This window comes from Aythya fuligula, chromosome 2 (assembly GCF_009819795.1).
Source record: "Aythya fuligula isolate bAytFul2 chromosome 2, bAytFul2.pri, whole genome shotgun sequence".
Classification (NCBI taxonomy): Eukaryota; Metazoa; Chordata; class Aves; order Anseriformes; family Anatidae; genus Aythya; species Aythya fuligula.
In genome coordinates this window covers 29,081,317-29,105,545 of record NC_045560.1, presented here as the reverse complement: position 1 = coordinate 29,105,545, position 24,229 = coordinate 29,081,317, and the positions used below count along the sequence as shown (strand labels likewise).

The window sequence follows — 24,229 nt, the reverse complement described above, 5'->3', positions numbered from 1 at the left end:
CTGTTAAGATGAACAGATATCTCTACAAAGAATATTTGGTAATGTTTTTTTAAAAAAAACAGACTATTTTTCGTTTCAGCATCACTTAAAGATGCTTAGATATGGTATCAGTAATGTTTGTACAAAAGCCTACTTGGGTCCAAGAAGCCACACATTGTATAAATAAATCTGAAGAAATCCTTCCAATGCCATTATTCATTATTATTAATGAACACGTTTCTAATACTGTTATGCCCAAAAGAGGAAAAGGAAAAAGCATATTGTCAAAAATGCGTGTGCATATGTGGTCACATGTATGTTAGAAAAGTATAATTTCTGTCAAGAGGGCCTAGCTATGTGTAAATATATTACCTGATCCAGTATGTTACTGAACAGAAGGTGAAAATTCTAGATGTTATAATCTAAGTCTACATGTATTTAAGGGATCTACACAGAAAATACAGAATGTAAAAATGCACCATTCATGGTATTATTGGTACAAGTGTTGTGATCTAATGAAGTAATGTAATGAATACACTGATCAGGGAATCATATGTAGTCAAAGTGCATTTGTTAAACATTGTTTTTACCTCATGATCTTCTGCGTATTAGAATAGGAAACTAAGATACTTATATTATTCTAATATTCAGGTTTCTGTTTGCAAGTTGAGGGATTTGTGTTCTTGGCAATTAATTTCAGGTGTCTGTATGTTTGCTTCGTACAATCTGTTGCGGATTCTTTTGTAAATGACACCAAATGTCAGCCTTTTACTGAATACGCGTTTCTTCTGAACTCTATTTGTGACACCACTATTTACTTTACTAGTGAAAGGTTCAGAACTACATTTTCTTTTTTGAAAAATTAAAGTTTAGTTATTGGGTGAGTGGTTGGGAAGAACATCTACATCAACTGTCGGGTACATTAAATCATTGGAGTTACATAAGACATGAGGGTTACATTTATGAGTCACAGGAATGCGATTCTCTGCTTTTGTTAGGGATAATTTTCTTTAAATAATGCTCTCATGTGAGTCTTGATAGAATTTATTGACCTTATGGCTGAAATCTAAAACATTTCTGCTTTGACCTTAGGAGGGAACAAGAGTCTGAATTTGTAATTGTTGATATTTATTTCACATTTATCAAATAATAATAATAAAAAAAAAGCCATAAACAGTTACTGAATAATGTGAACTGTTACTGAATCCTTAGATGTAAACTCACTAATTTTGAAATGTCAAGAATAGGCAATCCATCCTCTAGTGAAAACTGTTTTATATGGTAAGGGCTTGTGGGCATTTTATTATAATGTGGGTGAGAGGAGGACATTGTCAATTTGGTGGAAAAATCATTTAGAATATTTAAGTGGCCTTTATCTCAAGATATCAGTAAGACTACTCTGAGGTTAATTTTCATTAAGATAAAACACGCATCTCCTGTGTGTGTTTTATTGTCATTCATTGGGTAAGTATAATGAACCAGATGAACAAATGGTTCTTCAATACCTTAAAGAAAGAAGAAAAAAAAAAAACAAACTATGAGGATGCAAAGGAAAAGACAATTGCATCTTGTTACTGCAGTTCTTTTACGAAAGTCAGAATAAAATGACAATGTTAAATCTTATATGTGGAATGATTTGTATAGTAAGATCTAGATTATGTTAAAACCTAATAACAAAATGTTTTGACTACATGTAAATTTTCTGACATTGATTTTTTTTTTTTTTTTTTTTTTTAACAGCACAAACTAAAATAGATCTCAAATTAGATTAGGTATAATCCTAATGCTGGATGCAAAAGCTTGAGTTTTCTCAATATAGCAAAGATGGATGCAACTAAGGAGAAAGTTGTCCTCATCATGGTCCATCTTTTTAAGTTAACATGTTATGCTCTTCTGTGTTCAGAGAGAAAAAGAGAAGAGAGAGGTTACGTGAGCAATAAAGCTGAGGGTGTTCCTAAACTCTGGCAAAAGAAATGCAACTAGATCTCACCAGTAACATAGAGTAAATGGAGTAAAAGATAGTACTGATAGTTATGTTTTTATTTATTTATTTATTTATTTATTTATTTCTGTTTAGCTGGCATATTTCTGGTAGCCAAGGGAACTTTGTCATTGTTTGAATGCAGAATCATTGTTCATTATTTGGTGGCAATGCGCCATACTTAATATATTAAATTTGTACCAATTGGTTGCCTGGCCCTGTTTATTTGTCTGCACTTTTTCTTTATTTTAATAAGCCTCTGTAAAGATTTAATCTTAATCATTTGGTGTAGTAATCACTGACAGGTAACAGACTGTTAACTTTTAAACAAACTTTTCTATTTGCTAACATAGCTACAGACTGAAAATAAAAGTCTCTTTCAATGCATCTGGAAACATATGGGCAAGGCTAAATCATGATTCAGAGAAATGTCCTCTTAAATTAGAACTTTGAGAAGGATATAAGTAATGTGATCAGATGGCATAAATGGAATAAAGGGAGGAAAAAAAGTTCAAAACAGATGCGTGGCAGCAGTCTTTCACACGCACAAAAAATGTGTGGAATGACCTTCCAGACATGATAAAGCTATGCAAAATTGAACATTGGGCCATTCAGGGAAATTAGAAAGCATCCAGGGTCATGTGTGGCAAAGTAAGCTTGGAAATGGAGGGAGAGCTATTAAAATAAACTTATTGTCATCTGTTCTTGTAAATATAAATACTGAATTTACTGCCTGCTGTACGTAGTTTAGATCATCACAACACACCATCCCTCTCCTTAGTGAATCATCAGAGCAACTTGTATGGGCAACTTGTTTAATTTTTACCTTTTGACCTTTTATCTGCTTATTTATAGCTTTCTTATAAATTCACTGCAAGGGGTTGTCTGTCCAGATTTTATGACTACAGTGGAATCATGTCATTCGTGAAGTTCCTCGGCAACAGAGAATGAATCCTGTAGCAGAAAGGTATGTTTAGCTTCTTTTATTTTTAAAAATTTATTTTTAAATTTTTAAACCTGGAGGAATTCCATGTAGAATACTAGATGGTCTCTCTCGTAACAAGTTTTGGATACTTCCTACAGAAAACTTAAAACTTTTTTTTTTTTTTTTTAATCAGTAGCAGTTATTTTTTCATAACAAAGTTTATGAATAGAGTTACAGTATTCTACATAAGGTATGTAAGTCTAGCCTTACAGGTAGACTAAGAAAGCTGACAGGATTCTGAAGAGGATAACAGTAAACTGCAGTTTGTCTAAATTAAATGTTGAGAGTTTTAGGTTTATATTTTTGTTCCAGTTATAAATATGTCTGAGTAAATAAGACTGTTCCCTAGACAATAATAGCTAACTGGCTGTTGTGCACTTAGATTGTCTCAAGTCAAAAATTGATTGTGAGTCTGCACAGTTTGTCAGAAGTGAATCTGTCTCAGAGAAATTACCTTTGACTAAAAAAGTAATTATGGCAGCAGAAGAATGTTGTTCTGTTTTTTCAGAGTCACCATCCCTGGAGGTCTTTAAAAGACATTTAGAAGTTGAACTTAGAGTTATGGTTTAGTGGAGGACTGTTAGTGTTAGGTCAGAGGTTGGACTTGATGATCTTGAGGTCTCTTCCAACCTAGAAATTCTGTGATTCTGTGATTCTTTTCTTCAGCAACTTATGTGTATATGTAGTTTGAGCATAAATCAGTTTCAGCATAAATCATTTTCAACCAAGGTTGAAAAGATTAATTTCTAATCAGGAGATGAAAAATTATTTTCTCTAAAATAGCATGATTTTTTTTTGCCACTTTATGGTCTTTCAGGACAAAGCCAAGAGTTTTTTGTGGAGCCAGTGTTTTGACAGAGTCAGTAGTCTTCCTAAGGTAACACTTTTTAATGACTGATATTTCAGTAAGCAAAAACCAGTCAAGTCATTTTTATGTACTCACTTTAATTCATTTGGTTTTCCACCATACATGGAAGATCTAGCCTCACGATAACTTGGACACTTTTTATTTTCATAATCAGAGGGTTATAAGCAGTTAAAATTACTCTAAGTTTATTGGGTTTCATATAAGAATTATTGGACAAAATCCTATGAAAATTATAAAAATGATGGCAAAAAAAGTCTCATGGAAGACAGATATGGCAGAATTGTCTGAAAACTACTAAGAAAAAATCCTATCAAGCATCTTTAAAACTGTTATTATACAAGTGTAAAAAATTTGCAATGCATATGATAGTGTAACTGTTGCGTTATTGACAGTTGGTTGTCCTAACAGACAGATGTGTTGTCATTCAAAATTTATACCAGTAAAACCTGTAAATTATTCCAAACACTAAGATACTTTTTTATTTTCCTACATAAATCAGACTTTCTCCATACTGTTATGAATATTCTAAAACCTTTTTTTTTTTTTCCATTATTATTTTTTATTTTGTAAATAAGCAATAAAAACTCCAAATAAAATGTTAATGATAATGATGGCATGTTAGCAATGGAAGATGAAATGAAACCAGAATGTACAAGTATCATGAGAAAAGGGAGGGAGTAGTAGTCTTTTTGATTGCTATATTGTATAAAAATAATTGGTTCATTATCATAATTACATGTTCTTTTTCATGATAGCAAGGTCGAACTAAATAATGTAGAGGGATGTCAGTTTACAGATTCTGGCAGGTATTAATTGAGGAAATGAGAGTTTGGTGGTGCTGAAAAGAGACAGGTGAACAGCAAACCCAGAGGACCTTCCCTGTATTTCATATTCTTTACCATCTGTGATGAGACTTCCTAATTCAGCCATGGACTGGTAAAGGACAGAAGGCTGCATATACTTCTGCTTTTCCATTTCACTTCAATATAGTAGTACAATGGAGCACATATATTTTAATTTTATATTAAAAGTTTAGCTTTTTTAACAGAAACATTATTCTCTGAGATCAAGCTCATGTGAGTGTTTACATTTTGAAATACCAAATGCTGCATTATGTATTCTAACAAGCATTCTAATAAATTTTCCTTAATGAAAGTCATTAGTGATTTAAGCAAAAGAGTTATGGCTGTTTCTCCCCTTTATTCCAGAAATCTTTAATGCTAAGAGCAATAATATATTTTGACCTGTTGAGTAGTAAAAAATAAATATTTAAAAAGGTTTAACTTCCTCACATAGAACAGGAGAGTATAAAATGAACTTCTAAACTTCTAAACCCAATAGATGCTTAACCTGACTGAAGTAATAAATGTTTAAAAGCATTTTGATTATTCCATGCTAATAGAGTAAATAAAGTGTTAAATGTGTTGAAAGAACTATGTTCAATTATAAGTGTTGTTATTTTATGCAGTCTCATGTAGTGTAACAGAATATGAAGTATAAAGCCAACATTTTACCAGATGAATAAATATGACAATGTTTTGTTTGGTTTCTGTTGCTGTTAAATATTTCCTCCTAAGTTCTCTAACTACTCATTTTGCTTTATCTTATTAAAATTTACACATGCTAGGTAAATTTATTGGATATAGGTATGAAATGACAGTAAGGTTACAAATTTGAGCATTCGGAGTATGTGTCAAATTACAAAAGCAATGAATTTTTCTTCAGTATAATTGGCTGAACTGTTTTATCTAAAGCTTCATATTTATATGTCAGCTTGATGGACGTATGGAACTTGAAAACATCATCCGAACATTTGGCAAATGTAAATGCAAGTTTAAAAAATGTAAGAATGGAAACCAGTTTTGGCTAACAAGATGAAGTTCTGGATTATTTACTGACTCTCTGTCTTCTACTAATACCTCAGAGTGAAGACAGTGCAGTGAGTGAGCACCATGGCTGCTGTAGGGTGCCATGGGTATCTTGTACCACTTCCAAACTGAACGACAGTCTTATCCCTGAAAAGATGAAGCAGTGTTTACTGGAGGTGACCTTGCTTTGATAAAATAAATTGGACCTGTTTTACAGTGATTGTAGCACATACAGTTTTCCTGTAATATAAGATTCATTTTTTTCCCTTGTGTTGCAGAGCGCAATGTCTTGAATTGAGTATGAACAGTACCACATTTATGAAACTGTTCATGTGGTTATATTAAATATTTGGTCTTTATACTAAATATTTGGTCTTTGACACTGAATTTTTGTTGTAGTTTTATCCTCTGGGTAGTGGTGTAATAAAAATAAATAAAAATAAATATTTTTCAGACCACCCATACAAAAGTTTAAAAATGACTGACATAATAGCTGGATATTTCTGTTAATACAGAATGTGTCAGTGCTTAGTTAAAATTTTGTCACTTACTTAAACAGATTTACATTCTGAATTGTCAAAAATACAGCATTTGGGTTCTGGTTGGTAATTAACCCCTACCACCTCCTCTCCCATCTCCCATCTTTGGGCAGGAGAGGTTTTTTAGAGGAGTGGCCTGGTCTGTCTTTTGTCATCTTTAATTGCATTTAATTATATGTCCTGTTATGTACATGTGTGTGTATATGTGTGTAGCCACTGCAGTGGTTTTGGCTCCAGTTTTCAGTTCAGGAAGATGGCATTACAGAATTATACCTACACAGCTGCCATAGCTAGCTGGGTTGGTTTTACTTTGTTTGTAGGAGTTCTCAGAAAGGAGAGAAGAGGAAATAGGATTTGGGGGATTTGTTGTTAAATTACTTTATTTTGCCTTTTCCCAGTTTGCCTAATTTATTCCCTGTGAGCCTATGGCACTTGGTGTTGCTCTTGCTCAGAATGACATGACTTTTGGCAACTGGCTACATCACTTTTAACTTCAGATCTCTCTCTGAAGTGAGTAGTATCTCTATTTGTTACCTGCCAAGTAGCTAACACTGCTCTCCACGTTCTCAGTGAAGAAGAGTATCCGTTAATCAGTGTAATCTGTTACTGGCCTTCTCCCATCGGTCCTGTGCCTTCACCCTGCTGGTTTTTACTACTGCTTTACACCTGCCTGTCAGGCTTCTGGACCTGCAAGCCAGCACCATGGGAACCGGGAGCCCCCCCAGCTATCTACACATCGTATTATTTTTCACTAGCTGTGAGGAAGAAATATATAGTGATACAGTGACATCTTGATGAGATGCATTTAATGGATGGCCAAGCTGTCAAATATTTGAAAGAGATGTAGGAGGAATGTTTCTTGCCAGTCTGAATAAGTATTAGGAAACTGGGATTGGCAGTAAGTGTTGGGTTTCTGAGCTTCTCGGGGTGGCAGCTGCTGGCCTTCAAGAACTCTACAACCTGAAATTAAATTGTGGTATGGTTGTGCTTGTAAAAATGTCAATATTTGCCCATTGTGTTGGTGACAAATTTTAGTTCTTCTTGTAAAATGTTCCCTATTTAACCACTGGCACATGTCTGTTTATAGGAATGAAATATTTAATATTTCAGAAAGGAAAAAATATTTCTCCAACAGCTGGGAGGAATTGACCGCTGTGTCCAAACACTTTGGTATTGCTAATTCAGTTATTGAAATAAGATGACAAGTCAGATTAAAACTTAAAAAAGCTGTGTGATAATTTCATTTTCTTTTTATTGGTGTGACATGTCTGTGTTATGGAGCTCCACTGAATCTTTACTCTGTGTATATTTTCTTGGAGGAAGGGAACACACTGAGCTGAGTCACATTTCCTTCATCCTCAAAATCCTTCACAAGCAATGCAATTAAACAGCTTGGAAAAAGGGGGATGGTAGTAAAAACTGTTTTAGGAAGCTGTTCCAAAAGCTTCAAAGGGTGTTTCTTAGGCATTTAGTGTGGTGACATAAAAAGGTCACACAGAAAACTCAAAGTATTATTAAATGTGTACAGATATTGTGATATGTGTGCTAATCATATGCCACTCTTTAAACATGTAAGAACTTTCCCTGTATACGTGGCCTACTTTGAGTAGGAGGGGAACTTTTAAGATAAGTCCTGTAAGATGATAGCTAATATCTGAAATTTGGCACCAAAACCTTTACAGCCCATTAATCCAAGCTGCAATATCCTTCTGATGCTTCTAAGAGTGATTTTTCTGTTTTTTAATAATTGCCTTAGCTTAGCTCCACTGTTAGAGATGGTTCAAAAAGATCTCAATGGGAATGATTTTCACTAAAAGGAGAAGGGTCTTAATGAAGCTGACAGAAAGCCTGGAATAGTGTTGTTACTGTCAGATACCAGAAAGAATTATAACAAGATATTCCCAGATTATTTATTTATTTATTTACAGAAATAGGACGTTGTTATTGCTGTTATAAAAACAGGACTTTGGGAACAAGGAAAATCAAAATTATTCTCCTTTTGCTTCTGTACATTTAAGATTTCAGTTTTCTAATACATGACAGCCTGCTCCACAGGGACAGGAGCTTCCACACAGCTGGTGCTAGTGGTGCAGCAACCAGCAATTTGGAATCGCCTTTTCAGTGATGAAAAAGGCTAATGGTGAACAAATTGGTGCTTCTCATTACTCTGTATCTTATATTGTATGCATACTATTTAAAGAGCATGGTCTCATGCTGACATAATAGGTGGCTGAACTATTTTTCCTGTTTTATGATGGATATATTGTAAAGTATCCAGGCTGCTGAAAAATAAAACAATTAAGGAATTGTTTCTAAGAATGTGTTACATTCTTACAGACTTTTTAATTAATTAGTTGAAATATTTATTTTAATTGGATTAGTTAATGTAAAACATGGTAAATTCATAACTTCTTTCCTAAGTCAAAAGTTTAGATCAAGAATGATTTCTGATTCATTATATTTGCAGCACTTTCTATGTTTTGAATAATATTTTCCATTATGAAGTGACTCCTCAGAAATAAAGTAAAATGAGAAAAGCTTAAAGGCAAGTTATGCCATTAGTGAGTGATGATACTTCTTCCTGGCAGTTCAGTCAGCTTTAATAATACACAGTTTAAGTGATTTATTACCTTACAATGCTGAAATAATATCTACTAATACAAATGTTTCCATTAAAAATAAAGTGAACTTATTAAATGGAAAAGACAATGTTTTATTAATTTTTCTTCCTGGTTTTATATATTTTTGCCCTGAAGCTCTAGTGCAGCTGCTATAAGTGCAAATGCAAATACCAATGTGTTTAATAGGGTAATTAAAGACAGTGAAGAAAAGTTATGTAATGAATACTTGCTAAATGTAAATCATATTCAACCCATTCCAAAACTGTGGAATTGTCTCCTAAGGATGGAAATATATCACATATCACTTCTCAAATTGTTCTTTTCTAAAACTGAATGGGGAAAGAATGGCCCTTCCTTAATTCTACGTATTATTGACTCTTTCTGCTCATTTTACACATGTAAGAGAATTTAATATTTTTTCCCCATTATTAAACCATCTTCCCTATATATTTAAAAAACAATGTACTGAAATCCTGTCTGGCAGCTGCATTATCAGGAAGACCATTATACAGATGCAGCTTTCAGAAAGTTGCTTTGTCTTCAGATTATGTACAGCTCTGTACAGCTTTGTGCAGAGTATATCTGAATGTAGCTGAGGGCAGAGCCAAGGACATGGTACATTGTATTGTTTAGGGAGAGAACCCAAAACTGCATGTTTGATATGCCCAGAAATCTGAGACTAGTTAAAGATTTTACTTTCCAGATCTGCAAGCTTTTGAAACTGGACATTATTATTCCTTTTTAAAACTAATGTGCAATAATCTAGGACAGCTTCTCAGAAATTTCCAAAGGTAAAATTTGGACTGCTTGCTAGAATTGTTTTCATTTAGTAACAAAGTACAAAATTCAAGTGTAATCACTATAGTGATAAGGCTATAAATGATGATAAAAAATTCCATATATATTTGAAAGGTGATTTCCTACATTTTAAAGAATGAAGCATAAGTGGGTTTTGCTATTGAGAGAAATGTGTATGACAGCACAATTTCATGTGTATTTCAAGTGAATTAAATAAAAGTTTGGAGATAGTGTTTAAACTATGTTTAAAATTATGTACAATATGTAATCTTATTTTAGTAGATTATGGTGCTGAAAGTTTTGGAAGGTGTGCCCTGAGGGTATATGACACTTTATCTTACCACATCATTTCAGGTAGGATTTGGCAGTTGCAGTCCTGAACTACCAATGTTGGTATGCACAGTCTTTGTCCTCTTCCGAATTCTCAATCCTATCTTTTTCTTTTTTTTTTGTGCGTCTTTCTTTTTTTTTTTTTTTTTTTAATTATTATTACTTTATTTTAAGTTTTTATTTTCCAATCCTTTAAATTCTAACAATTTATTTCCCCTCCTTGCCATCATGTGCCCTTTTGGATGCAGTGTTGGGAACGTGGAGGCAGCTGCTCCATGTGCACTTTGTAGTGAGAACAGCAATTGCCAGGAATGTCTATGCTTGGCTGTTGTAGCAATGCTTCTCATGCTGGCAGGATGGCACCTGCCTAATTAATCTGACAGACAGGGTAACACATGATTGGTGTAAAGAAATCTTTGATCAGTGCTCTCCAATTACTCTCTCTGCTGGGAGTTGTGTGACTTGTGATTTTTAAACCTTTATTATATTTCTGAGCAGTCTTTTTTTACTTTGAGTAGGTCAAGAGGTGTCTCTGGTGCTAGACACTCTCTACTTGCTAAACTTCATGCTGTTCTAGCTTGAAAGAATATCAGTATAGTCCTTTTTTTAGTGAATTAGTCAGTTGTTAATTTTAATTTTTTCCTTTTCCAGAGCTAATGTCTTTTTAGTTCACCACTCCAAAAATATAATATCCAGGTAAAATAACCCCAAAATCATCACTCAAAGAGTCACACCAAGTGATGTTTTTGATTGTGGAATAGATAGATTAAATTAGTTAAAAATGAGAGAATAATGATCAATTAAGATACAGTCTTTCAATGGAAATTATTAAATTATATCGAGCATTTCTCCCATAAACTATATGTTTAAGGCTTTTTTTTTTTTTTAATTGCAAAGCATTCTAAACACATTAAAAAAACATTCCAAAAGCCATCTTTTCATTTTTATGGAACCCTTAGTCATTTTATTTTGTCATTCCATAGGAAAAGTAGGAATTTTGGAAAAATAGGGCTTGGGTTTTCTTTTTCATTTGGAGACTGGAGTTGGTGGGAGGGTTCAAATGACTGATAGTTGTTGTTTGCTTGCTTGTTATTGCTTGCTTATTTTTTTATAATGTTGATGCATTTCTCACTCTGTTACTTTTCAGGTGCATTACTTCCCTACCTAATGCAAAATTTTATTTATTTTTTTTTCTTTTGCTCTTCATTCACATTCATGATAAAAAAAAAATACAACAACATTGTTTGTTTGTTTGTTTGTTTGTTTTGTTTTGTTTTGTTTTTAAAGATTCTTCTTCTGTCAATAAATTCCTTATAGTGTCTCAGATATTTCTGTATTTCTTGCACAGATCTTTTAGTTTGGAAGCATTTTTTGCTTGCCTAACCTTATTTATCAAAGTGGTTCCTCCTTTACAAACTAATTACTAGTTAACATGTTAAATGAATCTTAAGTGATGCAGTTCACTGTCCCCATCTGACAATTTTGATAGGTTAACTTATTTTCCTCTGCGTTTCTCTTCTGGAATTTGGCTCAGTGGTTCTTCATGGCTGGAACCAAACTTGTTTTGAAAATTTGTTACAAAAAATATAATTGCTGATGTATAAAAAACTGCTCTCATAGAAGACTGAAAGATATTGCAGTTCTATTAGTAGTGATTCACAAAGAAGTGATAAAGATGAGTAAGGCTTTGATCAGACACTTGATGAAGTCCCCTCTGAAATTCTAAGTTTAGCACTCCACATTAGCATGTGTGAAGAAAAATCCATTAAATGGATCAAAAAAACTGTTATTGGTCACAGTCAAAAAGAAATACCTGGGAATGTTACTGTATTGTGGAGTTTCTCTTGAAACAAAAAATATCTGTGTTTGCTAAAGCAGTATTGTTTCAATGCCGCTAAATTTCAAAACCAACTTCGCTAAGCTTCAAAATCAATGCCCATGAAATTTGCAGTTGATAACATTTTTTTTTAGAGTGGCAGAACAGAGTAGCCCCAGGAATAATCTGCACTGGCTGAAAATACGGATTTTTTTGTAGACAGTGACTTGATATAACCAAAGTCAAAATGATGAATCTAGGAACAAGAAGTGCAGACCATGTTTTCAGAAAGATCCTGTATTCTTGACTGGTGAAAGCACTGACTCTAAAGCAGACTTAGGGAATCAGAGCAGACAAATGAGCTCTCAGTCTAATCAAGATTAGTTCAGTCTCTGGCTGTGAAATAGTGCAGGAAAGACTAGAAGTCAGCTTTTAGTAGAAATGTTGAGAGCTGTGTTCTTTAATCTGTGAAATCAATACTGGAACAATTCTTGGTGATTGATGTTGAGAGCTTAAAAGGGTGCAGAAGAGCACAAGATGTAGAAAAGGTCATATTAACAATGCTTGAGGAAACTTTCCAAAAAATCTGTTTATTTCATCAACAACAATCATATTATTATAGGGTGTAAGATGCATAAATCACTTCAGAAGATAAAATGAATATTGTGTGCAAAAAATGTTCTGTTAAAGTACATGTATATCTGGAAGGTGCACACTAGAGAATGGATCATATTTAATGATTTGGAAATACTTCTTCAGTGAGTTTTAAGGTTTTGAAATAACCCAGCAAACCCTTCTGGAACTCTGAACCCTAGTAACCTGTGAAAATTCGGGGGACTGATATCTTGCATGTAGTCAGAGATAGGGACATGTTTTAGTGGGTGATATTGGTAGTAGGGTGATAGTTGGACCAGATGATCTTGGTCTCTTCCAAACTTAATGATTTTATGATTCTGTGATTCAGATGCTGTGTAGAGAAAAAAAGTAAGCAACGCTGAAGTTCCAGTTCTGTCATTTTGTCGATTTGGGGTATTCGATTTTTATTTATTTAAATATTACTATTGTCTTTTGATACAGTGATATATTTTGTTTTTCATAAAAGTTATAAATCAGATTTGATTGCCATGAGTGGTCCATCACTGACAAATATCTTGCAGTTATACACTTAGGCTATCAGATAGAACCTAAGGTATAGCAGTAGAGACTTCAGTTAAAATAGTTAAAATTGCTGCCTTGATGGATGCATACATACATATATGTGGCCAAGTCCCCAGTTCTTGAATCTGCATTTCAGCCTGGCTTCAGAGCATGTTGTTTGGTCGTGGCACCCACATTACAGGGCTGCTGGATCACAGAAGCATGGAGAGGGAATAGTAGAGCCTGGACCTGTTTTAATTTTATTTGTTCTAACTAATGTTTGAAGGTAGCTGTGCTACCACGGATAGAAGGATGGACAGCAAAGAAGCTGTTTTGGTAGAGTTATGTTTCTCTTAACAGGTTGTACAGTCTCTTCTGTTCTTGGCCTACCAAGCTGTCTATATTTGTATTTCAAACTGTAAGCATAGAAAAGGTTCAAGATACTGGAAACGCATGTTTATGGTCAAAGTTTTGTAAACATTTCCCAGTCGTGACAGATGACTGGCTGAAAAGGAAGCTTATGAGAAACATTAAGAACTGGAAGTAGAGTGGTTTTTGAATTAAAGTGTTAAAGAACCTTAATTACCATATAAATAAATTCATTTTTATTTATTTATTTTTTTAGAAGGAAGGGAAATAATACTCCAAATCTGAAAGCCAGAGAATATGGGCTTAATCTGATATAGGTATCTGTAGCTGAGTTGGTTCTCTCTTCTATAGACAAAGAATGTTTTGATATGTTAGGACTGGATTCTTCTGATAGGTTTTACGTTCTTCCAGGCAAGATAAATTGTATCCATCTTATTGACAAGATCTTTATTAACTATAATGAAGTATACTGGAAATGTAGATACCAACAATGGGGAATGATGAATCCTATTCAAGATGTGTACCATAGAACCCCTGCAGGCAGTAAAATATTGCACATTTCCATCAAAATGAATGTACTTTCTGAAATAGTTGCGAGAAAATTATATCCATTCTTCCCAGCATAGTAACATGAAAGATCAAGCATTTCATTAATGGAGGAAAAAATTCATATGCATTGTATAGTTGACTGATTTATGCTGAAAAGTGCTGTTTATCTTTGAACTCTCAAATTGCAGGTCAGACTGGCTTGTGTAACTTTTTCTTTTGTTTCAGAATGTTCTGTGCAGATAAGATTGAACAGATACGTGCATGAAAGATTTCTTTCTAACAAAAGCCAAGTAGTTTTCTCCAGCTGTAGCCTATCCTGCATATAATAAATGCAGGCTTGGGTAGTGACCCCCAGCTATCATAAATAGCACTAACCCTTAGCTGGTATTTTGGAGCTAGAGGAGAAAAGTACTGATTAATGATTCTGTTCCATTTCCCTGAACGATCTCCAATCAAGAAGGCTCAATGCTTTACTCAAGTTTGCTTTCTGTATTTGTTCACATACCTTTCTGCAGAAATATTGAGACTTATTTATGGACTTTAGAAAAATAATTTTACAGGAAGTATGAATAAATATTTTTAGAAACCAAATATTTTTATAAAGTGTATATTTTTAAATCGTTGCCAACGTACCCAGCATAACTGAGACTTTCTTTTTACACTTGAAATTTCCTTGATAAACTACTAACTTCTGGAAACAAAAAAATACAACAACAACAAAAAAAGCATTTCTGTTTGTCTTTTAACTTTTAGAATAGTTCGGACATTGACATTTGTTGAGTTTATCTTTTTAAAAAATTAAAGTATTGAGATCTTTTGTATGGCTGTATGGTTTGTAGTGTTAATGCCATGTGTGTGATACATTCTAAAAAAAAATCTACATTGTAATGATAGATCTTAAGTGACTTACTGAAAATAGGAAATGGGGTTCTGGTAGCTGCCAGAAGAATGTGTGTTTGTTTTGTGGTTTTTTTTTTTTTTTTTTTTTTGGTTGTTGTTGTTGCTTTTTTTTTTTTTTTTTTTTTTCCATCAAATGGACAGTAGGGTTCTCTATCTCTTTTAAAAAATTATTTGACAAACAGTCTGAATTTAAGATAAATCAACAAACAAACAAACAAACAAATGAAGGAAAGTCTTCCAATGGTGTTTTCACTTGGTATTGTAATGATTTTTTTCTTCATTAGTCATTAGTCATATCAAAGTGTTGAAGTGCTTGTGTTGTTTCTAATTTTGTGGAGCAAGTAGGTAGTTTTAGGTGCAGGTCAAAATATACAATTGAAGCTGCTAAAAGCTAGTTTAATTTATTCATTAAAAGTACAAGACACAACATTGAGTGACTGGTTAGGGTAGTGAGTGTCTTAATGCATGATGATTCCACCCATGAAAAGTCCTTTTTAATATCTTCCTGGCACCAGTAACTCCCAAGCTTCCATACCAGGCAGCAAAACAAAGGATTGTAGAATTCAAGGATAATGTTCTTACCTACTCTTTTGCTGAACAGATAGAATAAAAGAATGTAAACCCCAAGTGATCGGGCACTCATTGGACCAGTTGATTTACCTCTGCTATCCTTAAAGAAGACATTTTAACACACTGAACTACTTTATCATATGAGATGTAATAATTGTTTTAAGATTTTAGATATGTTTTTGGTGTTGTGTCAGAGAGTAAAGGAAACTTTTCCAGTGTTCATGGTATGTTTTTTTTTTTATTGCTACCAGATCCATTGAAAATCTGTGGAAATTCTGTTTCCAAAATCAACTAGCTGTGATAGCACTCCAGTTATGGAATCAGTTCATGTTTGTATTCAGAAGTCATCAGGAGGGAAACATATATATATATATATAAAATTATATCTATATATTACATATATTTTATATAATACAAATATATATTAATTAATTAGTATAATGTGGTTTCCTAATTATTTTGGTCCCAGTTTTATACAGTTTGTGTTGGAATTTGAAAATCCAAATGCTTATTCTGTAATTTGCAGGAATGCTGGGTGCCTGAGACTTGGCTTGCTGTAAATACTGTCAGTGCACTTATACGCACAGGCCATGATTTGAGACTAGATTTGCATGCTGAATTATTGCACCATTAAATGCCTTTAATCTCCCACTACAAATGAATTGTCATCTTGCCATTAAAAGTAATGTGTCATGTCATGTACTTTGGCATGAAGTTTAATCCTATCTGCATCAGGAAGTTTGAAAGGGACAACGTGTATGATTGTGCAACCAGACCTGCCAAGTGTTTCATGCACCCAGCTGAGACGGGGGATGTTTGGCCTGGCTGAGGGAAATGCCTGCAGCTGCTTTCTTTCACCACTGGGAATATTCTGTCTTGCTGTTGAGATCTGCTCCTGGTGCAGTGCCAGCATCAGGTGTCACCAAAATGTGCTGTCTGGTGGTATCATATGCCCTGTCACCCTCAGACATTGCCACGTGTCCCAGAAGTCATTTCAGCGACCTGCGTGTTCAGATTCTTGCTGTGCTGCTTTTCCTCCTGAATTGTGATCTGAAAGTTGTAATTTTAAGCAAAATACATACTCATACAAGCTTGTTAAATATGCATAAAGTAACAAAGCTTTTGCAAATAGCTGGAATTGTAAATGAATTAACAAAATCATGATGAAGGCCCATTGGAGGTAGAGAATATTTCTTGCAAGGATTTAACTCAAAACTTTTAACTGAAAAACTCAGGGAAGTATTAACAAACGAAAAGATTTCTGTGGAATCTTGTTTAATCAGAAGCATCATCTTCATGTTACATCTGTAGCTTCCAAGCCAAATATGCATATAATATATATGTATATATATTCAATTTAAGCATGAGTTCTCTTATTTCGCTTCTTTTGCTAATACTTTTTTTGCTTCTTACTGTATTTCAAAAATTAGGTGCATTCTTTTTTTGCCTGTTTTCCTGCATGAAACAAGATCACATGAACAGTATGATAGCTGAATCTTGATAAGAAACATGTCTATGGATGTTTGTAGTGAAATTAAATCTTCCTCATTTTCAGTATATTGTTTACATGAACCACAAATTAATTATGTGGGCTTCTGACTTTTAGATGGCAAACACATCCTTTTAATTTGTGTTTTGCATACAGTTATTGCACATCTCTATATTTTCTATGATTGAATCCTAGAAGCCAGAGCTACAAATACATGTTCCATCACTAGCAAGAGCTATTTTTATGGAGTTATTTTTTTTTCTCCAGTAGCTCTTACAATAAATTGTCTGGTAATATATACTGTTTTTTTTTTTACTTTTTGTCAGTAATTTGAAGTGTCATTCTGTCTTTCATAATTAGGAAATGTATTCCATTCACTTTCATGCCTGCCTAGCACTCTTGATAATGAAATTAAAGATATTAAGATAACAATGTGATAGAAGTGTGAGAACTCTTCAAGAATAGTTTGCAGTAACATAATGCTATACTTAAGCAATCACACGTTCCTTTTTCTGACACAGCAAACTAAAAAAAAAAAAAAAAAAAAAAAAAAACACAACAAAAAAAACCAACTCTTGGTAAAATAATAGATTTATATAATTCCACTCTAATTTATATGTGCTCTTATTTATTGATGGAACCGTTTATAGGTTATAGAGCTAAGTTTTATCTTAATGTTACCTCTAATTCTAATGACTTAGTAAGAGTTGTAAGCAGTTGAAAGAGACATGCTTTTGCAGTCATTTTTAGCTTAGAATTCTCACATTTTGTGTAACAAACACTTGACAAAGATATCACTAATGATCTCGATTAGGAGATTTTACAACAGTGAATTTGAATTTATTCCCAGCTCTTTATAATTAGATTGAAGACCATAGAATCTTCTTGCATATACATTTCTTAAACTGTAATTCATACATTCAAATTACTAAAGACTGAAAGATTGCTAAAGTTGCTTATTTGTGCCTGGTCAGCATTCTTGATGTGTTTGTTATGGTGTAGAATAATTAGAGGACTTGGGTTTGCAAGCAAGGTGTCTGTAAAGTACTTGGCTATCCTAAGTAAAGCTAAACTATAGTGTAATACATGGATATAGTGTAATATCATGGATACCGAGGAGAAACACTGACTGGTACAAACCACGTATTTTTTTTCATGAAGTTCCAGGCAAGAAACTGATAAACCAAAACCAAACAAACCCAGACATTTAACCACTTCCTGTGCTTGTGAAATATTTTTGATTTTGTTTCATGTGGATATAGGTATTGGGTCATCCAAGTGACACGAGGTACACTTTAAATTGAAATGATAACAGATTTTAGTCTCTAAAATCAAACTGTTGATGATCTTCAGTTCCCATATTTTTCCTGTCTCTACTCATCTTTGTATCTGAGCTCTCCTTCCTAAGTACGAATAAAGAGGAGATGTGAGAGTTTGAATGTTTAACTTACAGTGCTAGGTTCTTAAAAATAGAGTGCTATCATCAATGGAAATGACTGTCTCTATAAAATTAGAGAATTGAATCAAATCTAGGTGTATGTTTCCAGCAAGGAAAACAGAAATACATGGAAGTTCTTTAGACAGGGAGCACTTCAGCTGGACTAAAACTTACCTGTTTCCATATATTTTTCCTGTTATTCTTAAAGTTGTATCAGATTTCAGAGTGAAATATCTCTTAGCAACTATTGAATTTTTATAGGGAGATATAGAATAATAATAATTAATAAAAGAAAAATCTTAAGTCCTGTTTTGAAAATTAAGTTACTCCTGTAGAAATTGTTAAGCTTACTATTGGTGCATGTATTGGTCCCCAGCAAGCTTGTCCCAGCGTTGTAAGTACTAACAGACTTCAAGTGCAGGGGTGTATGTTTTCTGCTCTTCAAAATATTCATTGAAAATTATACAAAAGTACTTTTTAAGTATAAGAGCTCTCATATACTCTGTACTGAGAGAAAAGCTAGTGAATGATCCTAGCCTTGTAAAAGATATCTCAAAGTTTCTGTCATTGGAAATAGCTGATAGTCATTTATGAGTATCAGAATAATTCTTATATTTCTGTTAAAAAAATAGGTCATTGAAGAACCTGAACTAAGTGACAGAAAAATCCGAGTCATGAGAAGAAAAATCTGTTGACAGAAAACAGCGTTTGAACAAATTTAAATTTCTAAATTTGGATTAAAAAAAAAATGAAAAAGACAGACTTTGGTCAACTTTTTTTTTTTTTTCCTTCAACAAAAAAGGTTAAAAACCCAAACTCCATCAAAAAAAAAAAAAAAAAAAAAAAAAGGCATTTTGGGCAAGCTAGCTATTGGTTTATAGCTTCTGGTCATCAATGAACTTGCAGGTTTAAAAGTCAGTCCAAACATCAGTCTGCTGAGAGCTGTATCTCAGAGAGAAAATATCTGACATATATTCAGAATTATCTCTCTAATAATTGAACATTGTCTTGATCTTCAGAGTACTTTACAGGTCTTAAAACAATTCAGTAATTTTTAAAAGCCTGTGATGACATGTATGAAGTAGTCCTCTAAAAATATCACCCATTTTATTCAAAATAACTAAGAATAAACAAAACTGTGAGGTAATTTTAAGCTGTTCCACAAAAATAAGATTATTTCAGCCATCATTTTAGTAATTTTTTCTGTATCTTCTTTTTACAAGACCTATTATTGATGGTAAAAATCAGCCCTGGTCAAAATGATCAAAAACATTGGGATTTGACGCTAAATAAGTCGAGTCGAGAACAATACTGCCTCCCCTCCCCCCCCCCCCCCCCCCCCCCCCCCCCCCCCCGTGAATAGCATGTGTTCATAGTTACTTAAGATTGCTGGATATTAGAGCCACTATCTAAGCAGCCAACTTAACCACACCATATTTCCCTCAGCATTGGTAAAGTAGGTCAAATTCTAATATTTACTGTGACTTCTTTTTAAAAAGCTTTCTGTCATCCTGTTACAGACAAACTAAAATATCAGTCACATTTGACTAGCAAATGTTTCAGGCTCATGACCTCTGCTAATACTGGCATAACAGCTTAGGTTTCAAGTTTATTGCAAAATTGAAAAATATATCTTGTGCATTTCTCTAGTTGCACTACATTAATTAAATAAATGAAATAAATGTTTTGCCCTGCTTTGCATTAGAAAAAGTGATGTGCATATTATGTTCTGTTATATGTTAATGGAGGAGTTCAGGTTTGCCCATTGCACGCAGAAATGTGGACATGGTAGGTGGATAACTATCAAGTTAATTATGTGCAAATTGTTGTGCACTATTCTGTTTTCATAGGCTTTTACAGATTATAGCCAGATGGGTCAGATTGCTGCAGGGGTCATATAACCCTTTACTGCCCCAATGGAGTGGCAAAAAGTTGTTCATGGCTGAAGAGTAGTGTAAAGTCCTGCTTCCTAAATTTGGGTGCAACCACCCTCAGTGTTCAACCCAGTGATAGTGTAAAAGCAAGGAGGAAAGCAGAAATAGTGTCAGAAGCTAGTGCAATCCTAGAATACCCAAGCCTGAACTTGGGGCTGAATGATTTCTGCAGCCCCAGTCTTATCTTGGAGTGTCCAGAACTGCTCTGCTCCTTTATAAAAGGGCACACCTTTGTGGCTCCACTATAGAAGAAATGTACAGTCAGCTCTAATGAAAACTATTGGTCTCAAATGTTACACAGACTGAACAAATGCTATTTTTAAAAGTACTTTCTGTCAGGATGTGTAAATATTGTTTCTGCTGAAAATAAGTATATTCCAGATGTTTTATATGCATTCCAAAAATTATACTGATTTTTGTGTACTGAAAATTGCCTTTTGACAACATGTTTTGTAGATAAATACAGAGTAAATCTTGCTGCTTTTCCTCCCATAGTGTATCACAGATGGAGTAAATGGGGCCATAAGTCCCCTGGGTTTTTAAAAATTCACTGCCTTAGTTCAGATATTGTGGCTGCATCATTGCCTCACCACTGAAACTGTCTGACTCAGTCTGGCATACTGGATGCAAAGCCCCGCTAGATTAAACTGATAGCTTTGCTTAAAATCTCTTTATGGATTGTTAATCACCAAAACAGAGGCTATACAGTATTGCAAATATTTACAGGACTGAGAATGCTGTGATGCCTGGATAATCTGGTAGATTTGAAAGGCGGTGGTGAGCAGTTATTCTGAATTCATGAGCAGTTAGTCAAAGTCAAGAGTCAGGTAAAATTTAGAAGTAGTAACTGCACCAATAGTTTTGATGTACCTAGCTCAAATGTCTGTGAACCTGGCAGAAGTCTCTCTCCCTGGAATTTAAGGAAAGATTTTGAGATTTACCTGCAAAATGACAATGTTAAGATTATCCAGGATTTACTCTTAAAACATGATTTTTTTCAATGACAGGAAAGATTGAAGTGAGTAAAAGCTTTGATTCAAAACACTTGCATGATATATTTTGGAACATAATACAAATTCATGAAAAATCCATCAGCTTGTGCATTCACTTCTTTCCATTAGTTTTCTACAGACAAATATGTATGTATGTCTGTGAAATCCCCCAGAGTAGTTTTTTAATCCCTAATGGTGCTTTGGCGTTTTGTTGCTTAAACTTTATTATTACATCAGCTTATGTAAGTATGGTCTCATTTAACTTGGTTGAGGAGTTTGTTTCCTGCCAAACAATTTGTTTTGAAAACTTGGATCTCACCCACTCCTACACCCCTCCTGGCACAATGAAAAATATCTGCAGGAAATTAATCTGTTAATCTTCCTGGAAAGCATATTTAAAAGGAAATGTAGGTTATTTTTAAAGCAGGAAAGGAAAGTGTTAATTGTAAAAGGATGTTAGTGAACATAATTACCCTATAGAATTAACTTGTCGCTGTATAAACTAAATTATAGCAAGGAAGTAACTTAGTTGGAAAATACAAATTGTATCATAGTATCATATTTTGCTAAAATATCTCATAGGCTTTATAAATGACCAAGAAGCAAAGATATGCTTGACCGTAAATTAGCTAAAGGCTTTTCTTCCAGTACAGAGTATGTTTATATATAATAAAAGCATTTGACAGTGCTAAATAGTTTATTATATCAATTATATTTTGCTTTAACAGTACCTATTTCTGTATCATTTTTGTCATGAATATAATCACATTTTAGTAAATAAAGTAAATATTGGATTGTAATTTGGTTTCTCTTTACATTATGAATTAATAAAAATTTAACTTGAGGTTAGAGTCTTAAAAACACTAAAAAAATCTTTGCAAAATCTTGCAGAGCAGTGAATTTTAAATAGTATTTGTCAAGATGTCTATTGAAGTCTTACATTGGTAATTTTATACACTTTGAGAGGTATCAGTATTTGATGGTTGGACCAGATGACCTTGAAGGTCTCTTCCAACCTTAATGACTCTATGATATTAATAAGAATTATTTTCTTTTTATATGAATCCCTCTGTATTCTTTGTTTAAAAGTTATCCTTCTGGAATTACTTCCAGAAGTAATTTCAGAAAAAATATTGTTATATTTTGGAGTCTCTGAATGCTTACCTTGACTACAGTCTTGAAACTTTTCTTTCATTTTATAAAGTTTAGCATGTGTGCAAAACAAACAAAAAACTTTTTTATTTTTTTATTTTTATTTTTTAAGATTTTTAATTCTCCAAAGTGTTTTTTATTTTCAAAAATTTTGTAGCGTAGCTACAGAAATTGCATAGGATACAAGTTGAAGGATGCTGGTGATAGATGGGCATGGTTCTCACTGCAAACATGGCTAAGTGCTCTTGACTCAAAGAGATGTCAAGTGTCTTCTTTAACCCCATCTGAATAGGGTGTTCTCACAACTTGTCTCCTCTGCACCCTTTTGTAGTATGATAATTTGTGTCTAGCTTTGTGACTTCTGAAATAATTTAATTTCATCTGTTTTCCTCATATGTTTATTAAACTTCCACTAAGCAATCTGTAATCAAGCACAAGAAGCTATCATAATAGCTGTCCTGCTTTCAGGCATCCCCCAGCACCCCCTGTGCTCTTTCACCTCAGCACAGGCCAGGGTAGCTCAGCACGTGTCAAACCAAGTGTCATTCCTTTGTGGTGACTGGTAAAAACTTACTGTTGCAAACTTATTTTTGTGGCTTTTCTGTTTTGGATAGCACAAGCATAAGCCTTCAACTTTTCCTGTGCTGATTTCCTGATTGGGAATCTGTGCCAACTCACACTAACATCAACACTGGGGCTATTCCAGTTATTGTTCTGGATGGAGAGTTTAGGAGGAGACCTCCATTAAGCTAATTTTCAGTGTATTAACTGCTTATTTGCTGTTCTGTCTTCCAATTGCAGTTTGACATGCAAAATTTATATATTACAAAAATACTTTATCTTTTCTAAATGAATAAGAAGCTTTGTAATGGTAGCAGACATGCTCCTAGAAACTGGAGGTTCCAGATTTCTGTGGCTACCCTTCCCTCCTACTTTGTACTTCTACTTTAAGAACTATGTTTTTACTAAACTGTCAGTCTGACAAACTATATGTGCTGGAGGCCTGGAAGCAATTTACTGCTGAAGCGGTTGCTCCTGTTGTGTTGGGTTTTTGTTTGTGTGTGTTTGTTTGCTTGTTTTTATAATCTGTGTTGATAGAATATCAGTTAGATATAGTTGGGTTAACAGGCAAAGGACTTGTAATTTTCAATAATATATAGTTATATATAAAATATATATTGTTATTTTGCCAAAACCATGACCAGAGTCAAGGAAAGCAAGGAATAGGTAAGTTTTATGTCCATGAAACAAATGAGATCCTGAGGTTTTATCAGAACAGAGCTTGTTATTTGCTTATCCTCATGGGAGCTGAATATTACAATTAACTTACTGTAATGGCAGGTTAACAAAAGACCTGAGAGTCTGTCTTAAGTGAGATGGGTTCAACAAGAAGGTTGAATTTTCCCCAAAACATGTTTCTTAAATCAAAACACCTCTGCACCTTTTTAATTCAGGGCATACCTGGAATACAATTTTATGAACATCAAGTAATATTTTAGTGACTTCAAAATTTTAATTTCCACTTAAATCAGTCAGTTCACAGTAATTACAGTATTTTTCTTTTTCTTTTTCTTTCTTGCTTTTAAAATTATATAATTGTATGATAGTGAGAGGATTGATAAGTGTTTCTTGAGTACATGATCTAATTCTGAGACTATACTTAACATTTTAGTTTGCTATAATATGACTTTAAATGTATATTAATCTTTTAGGTATTTCTTCCAAAATGGATTTGATTTCTGACTGTACCTTACAGCATCAGATATGCCATTTCTTATTCAATATTTTAAAATATTCTATTCTTTGGAGCTTTAACACAGCCCTGAGCTTCTTTAAAGTGAAGAGCAGTTTCTGTCCAACTCTGTATTTATAGAAAAAAAAAAAAAAAAAAAAAAACTCCTCTGTGAATCTCCT

At 33.6% G+C, this 24,229-nt stretch overlaps 1 protein-coding gene across 6 annotated transcripts in view; it reads left to right on the top strand.

The window, feature by feature from the left end:
- The window catches only part of THSD7A (thrombospondin type 1 domain containing 7A), a 295,397-nt gene that overhangs the window by 38,728 nt on the left and 232,440 nt on the right, over positions 1 to 24,229 (top strand). For all 6 annotated transcript variants that reach the window (XR_004252908.1, XM_032181674.1, XM_032181675.1 and 3 more), the window contains exon 2: positions 2,816 to 2,927. The gene's annotated coding sequence lies outside the window, so the exon portion shown is untranslated. The remainder of the gene's footprint in view (positions 1 to 2,815; positions 2,928 to 24,229) is intronic.